Here is a 10,676-nt window from a genome sequence, read left to right as displayed (position 1 = left end):
ATCTTACATACTCAGGATGGAAATGAAATGAAATCTTTGTTTTACGTCCCACGATTATGCCGGTTAGGCTAAAGGAGACGGTGATGATGAGTAATGAATGAAATGGTGGAATGAAGAGAGTGGGAGAACCCACGAGCAATTACTCAGGATGGTTGACCTGAAAAAGCTGTTTGACGGACTCACCGGAAAATGAACTCAGGAAAGGCGAAGGCTGTTTGTGAGTACGATGTGGCGGTCACTATACTTCCAATTACAAGATGTAATTACATATAGGGTATTGAACACATACAGAAACAACTTTATTTCGCACTAAAATGTTATTTTATTATCTGACCTTTCTAAAATATAACAGACTTTAGGAAGGAAGCACTAATGTATTCCTTGTTTAAAGAATTTTAAAAGAACCATCTCACTTTGTTGGCAATTTACTTCAAACTAAATGGTTTTTAGTGACATTATCGCAAGACTCAAAACGGAAAGTATTGACGTCCGTATCCATATCCACCTCCATATCCACCACCATATCCACCATATCCATATCTGCGGCTATATCCTCCATATCCTCCATATCCTCCATATCCACCGTATGCAGTCACAGCACTTAAAGCGAATAGTGCTATGATCAGCAAAATCTAAAACAAAAACACAAAATTAATTATAAGATGAAGGCAAAAATCATTTTAGAATCTCCCTTGCACTATGTTTTAAGATTAGATTATTATTATTATTATTATTATTATTATTATTATTATTATTATTATTATTATTATTATTATTATTATTATTATTACTATTATTATTATTACTATTATTAATAATATTATTATTATTATTTGTGAAATTCCCCATAAATATTCTCATTTGAGAATATTAATTTTAACACTGCATGTTTCTTTCTTTCACATAATACTTTCCCATTCTTTGTAATCAATTCTGTACAGACTTTTAATTTTGTTGTAATACAAGGATACAGATTGAAGACCGCTTTCCTATATAAAACAGATATATAACAGGTAATAAAATATTTTCAGTCAGAATGATCTTTAAAATACTGAAAAATTCAGCACATATCAGCAGAAAAATCAACTATAATACAAGTATTTGTCAATCTTATCCGGAGCAATGTTGTACTAACACATTCAAATATTTGGTGTGAATAATGTACAGTAAGTTGTATTGATCTAATTGCTAAATGTAATATAACCCACAGTTCCGAATACGTTATTCAAATAATATTCGGAGCATCAATGTGGCTGCAACGAGACTACTCATCCACCGTTGACACACACACAACTAACTGCATGATAAAAATTTTGTTAATAGAAAAATATATCTTATGATTTGGGATTAAGCCTAGCATATTCAGTATCTCTGCTGAGGAAGAATTGATACACCGACTTACGAAATCATTAACTGTGGATAATACCGTAAAATGGAGTTTTGAGAACCTGAAAACTAAATTTAGGAATGATATATTCCAGAGTTGTAGCCCAATGGCCATAAAGAACAAACTGATGACCCAATAAAAACAATGAGGATTGTGAATCTAGATTGGTATCCATCAGTAAGAGTAATATTTTTGAAGGGGAGCCATTTCTTCAAGAACTCTGCTAAATGTAGAACTTCAGCAACTAGATTGAAATTGCTGTAACAGCGTTGCTATACCGGACAGAAAAGAATATGAGAATCATCTACATCAATCATCACAAAACATCAATACAGTGGTCCATAATCCTATACATTCTTGACTGATAAAATAATATATGGAAAGAAGAAATGATCGAGAACGTAGAAATGTCCCTTTCTTTTGCGTGACTCCTATGAAGTATTTGTGATTGTTTAAAATGAATCGTAAATAAATTATTTATGATTATGGGCAAGTCCATTAGCATTACAATTGATGCTGATGATAGCAAAAGTGCGGTCTTATGTGTATTTGAAACTCAAACGCACATGCAAATTATAATAGAAATTCAAAAAAGCCTTTATTATCGCAGAAGAATACCATCATTACTCGCTCACAGGAAATAATATTTGATTAGTTTAGGTTTGTCAAATAAGTTTTAAGGAATTACTTTTGTATCTACGTACTCATAAAACTTGCGGGTAAAATACATATTTATCTAAAACAAGAGAACAATCTTTTGTCAGAAGCTTCAGGTAGCAGTATTGGATGTTAAATTCAAATAAATATTATTTTTTTCCCTTCGTAATCTATGTAGCCCCATGTTAAGTGAAGAGTCATAGTAATGGGGCGTTTCCACTTGGTCGATTTAGTAGCACGACTAAATCGATTTAGTCGCACGACTAAATCGACTCGCTGCATTTGCCACTAAACCGAAGCAACTAGGCCGAATCAGATCGATGGATGTGTTCAATTATTTCAACCACAGAAAATAGAACGTCTTTTAATTCAGTTGCCAGTCGATTAGTCGCTTTCGATCAACAAGCGATTAAGTTGAATTCCCGTTTACACGGTCGATTAAGTTGAAAGTGACGTCAATTCAACTGAAATGAAATGAAATGAAATTTTGAGTTTTACGTCCCACGGTTATGCCGGTTAGGCTAAAGGAGACGGTGATAATGAGTAATGAATGAAATGGTGGAATGAAGAAAGTGGGAGGAAACGGGAGAACCCCGAGAAAACCCACGCACACGGTGTTTGTCCACCACAAAGTTCACTTGGCGGGAACAGGGTTGGAACCCGAGACCCCTAGCACCAGAGGTGAACGCTCTACCACTGAGCCACCGCGTCAATTCAACTGAATCGAACGCAAATCGACTAAGTGTAAACGCCCCATAACGTATTCGGTGAGTCGACTCGAGTTCGATCTATGGTTTGCCGGGTGCAAAATCCCCCCTCCCTAAAACTTCGTAACTCAAAATATATTTGAAAATTTTTCAATGAAACTGTAGTTGCTTAGCAGGGAAATGATTGATGTAGGATGAACATTTGATTTTTTATTTAATCTATATTCGTTCTCTTATACAAAAACAATGTACACTGAGAAAAATGCATTATCCGAACAGCGGTATATTCTACAAATATACGGAATCCTAGTCTTCTACCAAATTCCGTAAGGGGCACACTTTATTTATATAGTACAACGTAGTACCCTGTTCCCGCTTAAATGTTACATCATGCTACTGCAAGAAGTCTGTCATTTAATAGTCTTCCGTATATTGCATACGTCAGCTGGTGTACGTCCATCTCTATGTGAGATCTTAATCGCCCGTATACAGTTCTTTCTTTCATACGGAAAGTATTTTTATTCGGAACACTTATATAGAAAGTACGTATAAAATATACGTTTCCAGTTATGCGTTTGCTGCAGGATGTTACGTAGGGATGTATGATAAGTCCATAAACTACAAGATTTACGTATGTAATCTACGTTATTACGTACATCACATACTTTTTTCATGAGTGTTGTTCTATCACTTTTAAAAAATCTATAGGTGGAATTATTTTATAATTACTTATCGCCTTTCCGGGTACAGAATAGTGCCCGTCCAATTCTACGTAGACGAAGTGGCTTGTGGTATTGGACCCCTCCCTTCAAAAGTTTGGACCCCCCCACAACAAAAAATTTTCGGCACGCGCCTGGTGTGATTCTTTACTTTAACACAATTTGAAAATCTTATAGGTGTTTCCCGTGTTGAAGCTACCCTTTACTTTCTACATAGCAAATGAAACATATTAGATAGTCAATCAAGGATACAACATTGCTAGATTTTTCCGATTATTTTGGTGAAAAAGCGGAATTACAATATTGTAATAGGTGTTCCACCCTAGAAAGGAGAATACAAAGTCCTGGAGTGACGTTGATAAATGTATACTACAAAGTTTGTTTCACTGTTTATTTTATAATTGAGCGTCCCTTTTTGCACTGAGACTATATGAGAATAGATCTATAGCTTAATATGGGATCAAAACCACAAGGGTTTCCTCCAGAGATCAAACCCGAGTCCTCTATGTCAAACACTCTACGCTAACCATATAGTCAAAAGGGAATCATACGAATTATACATGCATTATCCAAGTTGTATTCAGGTACCGGGGTCACCTTTGTCCTCCCGAGCTCATGCTCTTCTCTTTGAGAAATTATGAAGTTAATAATTTTATAGCCTAGGTATGAGCTCATATTTCTATAATGATAGTACTTTTCGATATTTTTAAGAACTTGTGAACTTATATTTTTAATGGTGTCCTTCAGAAATAATCAGAACTGAACGCATTCTTAGTTGTATTTTACAAGAGTGTGTCTTAACCAAAACGTTATTAATAGTTTTATTGCTCTCCCTCTCTGCAATACTTTAAGAGGTAGTTGTGGTTTTTTTTTTTTTTTTTTTTTTTTTTTTTTTTTGCTCGTGTTGATTTTCATGTATCTTGGTAGTTCCGAGGCCATATAAGACGTGAAACTACTGCTTAATGTGAAATCCTAACCATGTAAGCTAGTGTCACAGACTAGTCTACTAGGAACGATGCAGCTTTTGAGAATTGAATAAGTAGTACACAAATATTTTACCCACAAAACTACAGTTGGAAATGCATCATCACGTACAAAACTTTTTTTTTTTTGACATAGTATTCCCAATAAGTTAGGAACATTTAATTAGTAGAGCCCACTTGCAGCAATATGGTTAACGAGCGTGCCTTACGTGTGAAGCCCGATTTTGAATCCCTGCATGAACTAATGTGGTTCTGGTACACGTTAAGCGACAGGTCCACTTCTTATATATCTTCTGTGTTGGAAGTGTTGACTCAAAAACTTACCAGTTTCCGTACTTCTAGTCCTGCCCTATAGAACAAATAGCTCAAAGATGAACAAGAACATGGTTTCAATCTCCCTTGTGACTCGAATTCTGATATGTGAAGAGAGAGGACGTCACTAAAGCTATAGTGGCTATTATACCTCCGATAGTTTTATTAGAGAAAAAGTAACAAACTTAGCACTAACTTCTAAATTTTTCCCTCCTTAATTGGCCCTTTTGGTCATTGAATGGAAAGTCTGAAGGAACAATTAGATCAATTATCCTACAAAAATGTTGATCTGTGTAGATAGTTGTAAAAGAATATACTAAACCTATACAATTATCTTTGAGTAACTTTAAAACAAATTGAGAAAGTAAATAGCTTTCTCTGATTAGAGGAAAAGTAGTTGTATTGAAATTTACAGAAAACCGTGTTCAAATTTTCACTTGTAGCCATAGTTTTTGAGAAAGGAATTTTAGGTGCTTAGAATATTGTTTTGCACCTTACGGTACATTATACGTATACCAACAAATTACTTTCTTTCTTTTTGTGTGCGGTAAACTTATCGCTGCTAATTACTAGAGTCCAATAGATTATTAAAAGAGTCCATTAGATCTCCATTGTACTGATATTGCTTACTGACTAAATTAAGATGGTGAAGCCAGTTCATGTTTGTAGTTAACAGCTATGTTGTCTGTATTATAATTTCAAAACTCAAATTTTATTGCCTATTTGGCAAACATTATCAGAAATTAGGACGAGAAATCGTAATCTGATTGCATCTTTACATTTTTGTTTGTAGCTTCTTGGTGTTATAGTGGGTTCTATGGAGATATCTCTTTTCAACATCAAGCCTCTGCGAAACAAGATGTCCAAAGCTGGGTTGTCACTTTACAAGAATCTTGTAGCTCTCATAAAAATATATTGCAACCCTTCAATATTTCTCCATGTAAACATAGTGTTGAAAGGGACGTACAACATGTTTTTTTTATCTTGCAAGGAGTCAAACCACGTTCAACTTCCTGGGTCGTCTTGCTTACTACCTGCTATCACCCTCCCGCTGACATAAAAAAAAAAAAAAAAACAGTTTCGCCACTTCCGAAACAACGAATTCTTTTGGATGGGGAGAGGAAGCGCGCCAAAATACACATTTTTAATGATAAGGTTCACTATTTGTTTACTATAGTGCAGTGCTGTATGGGTGGAGATATCTTTCTTTTTTTTTTCAGGTAAACAATAAATAGAAAGATTGGGTTAAAAGATTTTTTAATGGTAGCTACAAGATTCTTGTAAAATGACAACCCAGCTTTAGAGACATCCAACGTTAAAGTGGGATCCGAACTACAACATTTTTAGAGATTTTTAAAAAATAATCTTGTCAAATCATGGATACTGTGCACTAGCCACTCAGCCAGGAAATTGCACCCTTTGTTCTAAGTGATTACGACCTTTTTGTCGGTTGGTGTGGGTGGTCATAAACTGATCATAGGACAGAACAACTGTGTTACGGTTCCATACTGTGAGGTACAAAACCTCGCAACCCACTACTCGAGACAAAAGCTTCTCCAGCGCTGTGACTGAAACACACAGATAGTGCACTCAGATGTCCCTTCCACATTCCTCTCCAGCCTTCCTCTGTCTTGTACAGCAGTAGGAAATTTCAATAATTTCCGGTAAGTTTTTAGAGTAGCAGTTGGAGTTTAAAAACTAAATCCAGTGACATGTGAGTGAGTCTTTGTCAGAGAATTTAATAGAGTTTTGCTATTGGTAAAGGAACCTATAGTCGTAAATTGGTTCTACACGTCTCTGGTCCGAAACCACAATCGAAATGTTTCTGGGTGCAGAACCAAAAGAGACTGTTTAATAAACACTATTTCGAACCCGTGACTGACAGAGAGAGAAACAATAATTGCAAGCGTTGATCCGAAATTGATTTTGTGAGAAAATAGGTTCTGATTACAGAACTGATGTAATATTTATGCGAAAAAGACTGGAAGAAAAGAATTGCAATGTATATACAATCTAGTTAAATGAAGATTTACTTCTTGAACATTTTGTAATTGAAACAAGAATTTTACAGAAAAAAATGACCGAAAGATTGTGATCTTGGCCAATAACTTTTTGGATCACAAAAATTTTTGAACGTCCCCTAAGTCGAGTTTTGGTATTTTCTACGGAAGAACCATATCACATTGAGTTAACTGATAATTTGTGTTTGGTAACACTGTATGTAGTTCTCTAGATATAAGACCTGTAAGAAAATTTTTGTTTGAAATATATTGGATCTTTTTATAAAAAAAAAAAGAAAGAAAAAAAGAAAGAAAAGAAAAGAAACATGCAAGACACATGAAATTCAAGACAAGTTATATTAGTTGATTTGTAAACTTTACTTACCAGATAGAACTGCATGGTTGTAGTAGTGACTTAAATTCAACCTGAAATGAATTTACCTATTCTCTTCTCACAAAGTGTTGCTTATATATATGTTCGAAACAGCACTTAAATATCATTTAAGATACTGGAAATATTCCTTAACGACATTATTTCTTATCATATCAGTTATTGACTCATTTAAAGTTCTTTCCAAATAGGTCCTTTCCTAACTTATCCAAATAGTTCTTGAAAACTGTTAATGTGTAGATAGTTTCTACTTGTTTGTTTGATAGCAAATCTGTAATTGTGATAAGAAAATAATAATATCTTTGTTGTCATCTATGGTCTATATCTATATGTCTTAATATGCCCCTGATGGTAAGCTATAACTTATTTAATTATAATTTTGAGTTATGCTGAACCAGTAAATCAACAATCAACTGACCACTTTTTTCCTCTCTGGTTAAAGACAGCACATGAGGTGCTCGAAATGAGAGAAGTAGGTTAAAAGGAAAGTGCCTGAGTTAATATAGCTTCACATTAACATTGAAGTTTGATTTTTGTTAACTACTCACAGTCAGCAATGAAAGTTCCCTTGTCCCGTAGTGTTGTTATTGTAACCGATTTCTTATTCTATTGAAGATTTACTAACGACTTGATATTTTGTCAATTATATTGAAACTAGAAATGGTAGTATGTTTCTGCTATTTCCTATTTTAGTAGAAGGGATACATTTTTGGACCGGTCGCTAACGCTGTCTCCTTTTGCGCGAGCGGTCCCGGGTTCGATTTCGGTGGGGACACTTGGTCAAAAATGTATAAAAGTTTTTAAAGGCCAATCATTGGGAGTGAGGTTTTCCTGGATTTTCGTCATTCCCACTAGGCAAATGCCTTGATGCTACCTAACCAGTGATGAAAATTTTCCGGAAAAGTTTTCAATTCATAAAAACAAACTCCTCTTATTCCTACATCGTTGTTTACCCGTGATGTGAGGTGGAAAATTTTCTTCTATATTTTTCCGGAGAATTTTCCGTTCTTAACAAATATCAGTGATCAAGTAACAATTCCTCAGTATTCATAAAATTAATTGAATTCATGTATAGAAATGTTAGAAAGTGAAACATCGTTTAAAGAATCTGACAACTTTCATGGCTCAGACAATTTTCAGTAGTATGTAGGAACAAGTGAAACAATTTTTCATGAATCGAAAAATTGTCTGTTCTGTACATTCAAAATTTTTCGCAAAATTTTGAAACGGAAAATTTTCAGATTCATAAAAACATACTGCACTTATTCCTATATCCTTGTTTAGCCGTGATGTGAGGTGGAAAATTTTCTTCTATATTTTTTCGGAAAAGTTTCCGCTCTTAACAAATATCAGTGATCAAGTAACAGTTCCTCAGTATTCATAAAATTGATTGAATTTATATATAGAAATGTTAAAAAGTGAAAGATCGTTTAAAGAATCTGAAAATTTTCATGGCTCACACAATTTTCAGTACTATGTAGAAACAAGTTAAACAATTTTTCATGAATCGAAATATTTTCTATCTTATATGGAAAAATTGAAGAAATTTTTATGAGTCGGAAACTTTTCACCATTTTGAAGCAAAAAGTAAAACAACTTTTTGTGAATCGGAAAGTTTTATTGCTCTGTAGAAACAAGTGGAAGGAATTTTCATGGATCGGAAATTTTTTATCACGATGTAGAAACAAATGAAAAAACTTTTCATAATCCGGACAATTTTGGATATTATGTATAGTGATGTTTGGTGGAAATTTTTCCACTATATTTAACTGCATATTCAGCTATAAAATTCAATTCTTGTAGAGGAAAGTTACACAGCAACAAATTATCATTTTCCAATTAGCTTTCGGTTACCAGAAAATTTTTTAATATTTCAAGTTGGGAAGTAAAAATATATAGTGTTTCTCTCTCTCTCTCTGTATGTGTGTGTGTGTGCGCGTAAAGTTCAGGGAACATACTGTACATCGAGTTCGTAGAGAACAAATATTCCATTCCAATATTTAAAATGTAACAAGAAATTGAAAAGAAACCTTTGTGAATTTATCAATTTCAGAAACAGATATTTCCACTATTTCTTCACATGTAGGCCTGCCTATGTAGTGAAATAACTACATAAAAGTTCCTTATGAAGATTATTTTTGTAACGGAAAATAAGAAAAAAAATGATTTTATTGTGTTTAACACTCGTAAATCATAATTTCAATATTGGAATTTTATGTAATCAACATCTTAGAACAGATATTTTTATTGTAAAACTACCATTATTATGTATAAAAATGTATTAGAAATATTGGCGATTTGATAGAACAAGTATATATATATATATATATGAATGAATGAATATATTATACAAGTGAAACATATGAATATATGAATAAATAAATGTTTATTTCCAGAAAATGGTCAGTATTTGCTTTCATGAGTTACATAAACTCGAATTTTGGATAGTCAAAAATTTACAGTAAGCACTTTCTATTATATCTACTTATTTATAAATGTTGCAGTATGTAAATCTATAAAAGTAGTAAAGCTATGAGAAAACCGTCCTATGCGTATTAAACTGACGAGATTTAATATTATAGTATCAAAGGTAGATTCTGAGGGAAGAACGAATTGAAGTTTTTGAAACATTGTTGAAATGAAGAATCGTTAGATTTTCACATCATGAAACTTTTTAATACAATATTTATTACCAATAAATTTTACGGCTAAACAACAATGTAGGAATAAGTGGAGTATGTTTTTATGAATCGGAAAATATTCATGACTTTTAATAAATTGAAATTTTAAATAATAGAATCCGGTTCCCGAAAGCTAATTGGAAATTATAATTTGTTGGTGACTAACTTTTCCTCTACAGAAATTCAATTTTGTAGCTCTATGTGCAGTTAGATATAGTCGAAAGTTTCCCACCTAACATCACTATACATAATATCCAAAACTGCCCGGCTTATGAAAAATTTTTTCCACTTGTTTCTACATCGTGATGAAAATTTTCCGATCCATGAAAATTCTTTCCACTTGTTTCTACAGAGCAATAAAACTTTCCGATTCAAAAAAAAGTTGTTTTACTTTTTGCTTCAAAATGATGAAAATTTTCCGTCTCATAAAAAGTTCTTCAATTTTTCCATATAAGACAGAAAATATTTCGATTCATGAAAAATTGTTTAACTTGTCCCTACATAGTACTGAAAATTGTGAGAGCCATGAAAATTTTCAGATTCTTTAAACAATCTTTCAGTTTTTAACATTTCTATACATGAATTCAACCAATTTTATGATTGCTGAGGAATTGTTACTTGATTACTGATATTTTTTAAAACGGAAAATTTTCCGGAAAAATATAGCCGAAAATTTTACGGAAAATTTTCCGAAATGAAAAATTTTCCGCGGAAAATTTTCCACGTGACATCACTGTACTTAACATACAGGCGTTTCCTTCGCTTCCCAATCCTTTCTTCCTTCTCTTTCCCCGGATAGTGTGATCGCCAAGAGACGTCATCCCTCATACGTCATGATC

General features: G+C 33.3%; 1 long non-coding RNA gene across 1 annotated transcript; it reads right to left on the bottom strand.

Annotated features, from left to right (window-relative positions):
- Positions 1 to 298: 298 nt before the first annotated feature.
- On the bottom strand, positions 299 to 7,303 carry LOC145686286 (uncharacterized). The gene is made up of 2 exons (XR_014131576.1): positions 7,151 to 7,303; positions 299 to 632 (listed from the first exon to the last, which is right to left on the bottom strand). It is a non-coding gene; the product is annotated as an uncharacterized LOC145686286 (long non-coding RNA).
- Between the last annotated feature and the right edge of the window lie 3,373 nt (positions 7,304 to 10,676).

The sequence above is a fragment of the Thermobia domestica genome, chromosome 1, assembly GCF_964235325.1.
Source record: "Thermobia domestica chromosome 1, izTheDome1.hap1.1, whole genome shotgun sequence".
Taxonomy (NCBI): Eukaryota; Metazoa; Arthropoda; class Insecta; order Zygentoma; family Lepismatidae; genus Thermobia; species Thermobia domestica.
This window is presented reverse-complemented; position numbering and strand designations above follow the sequence as displayed.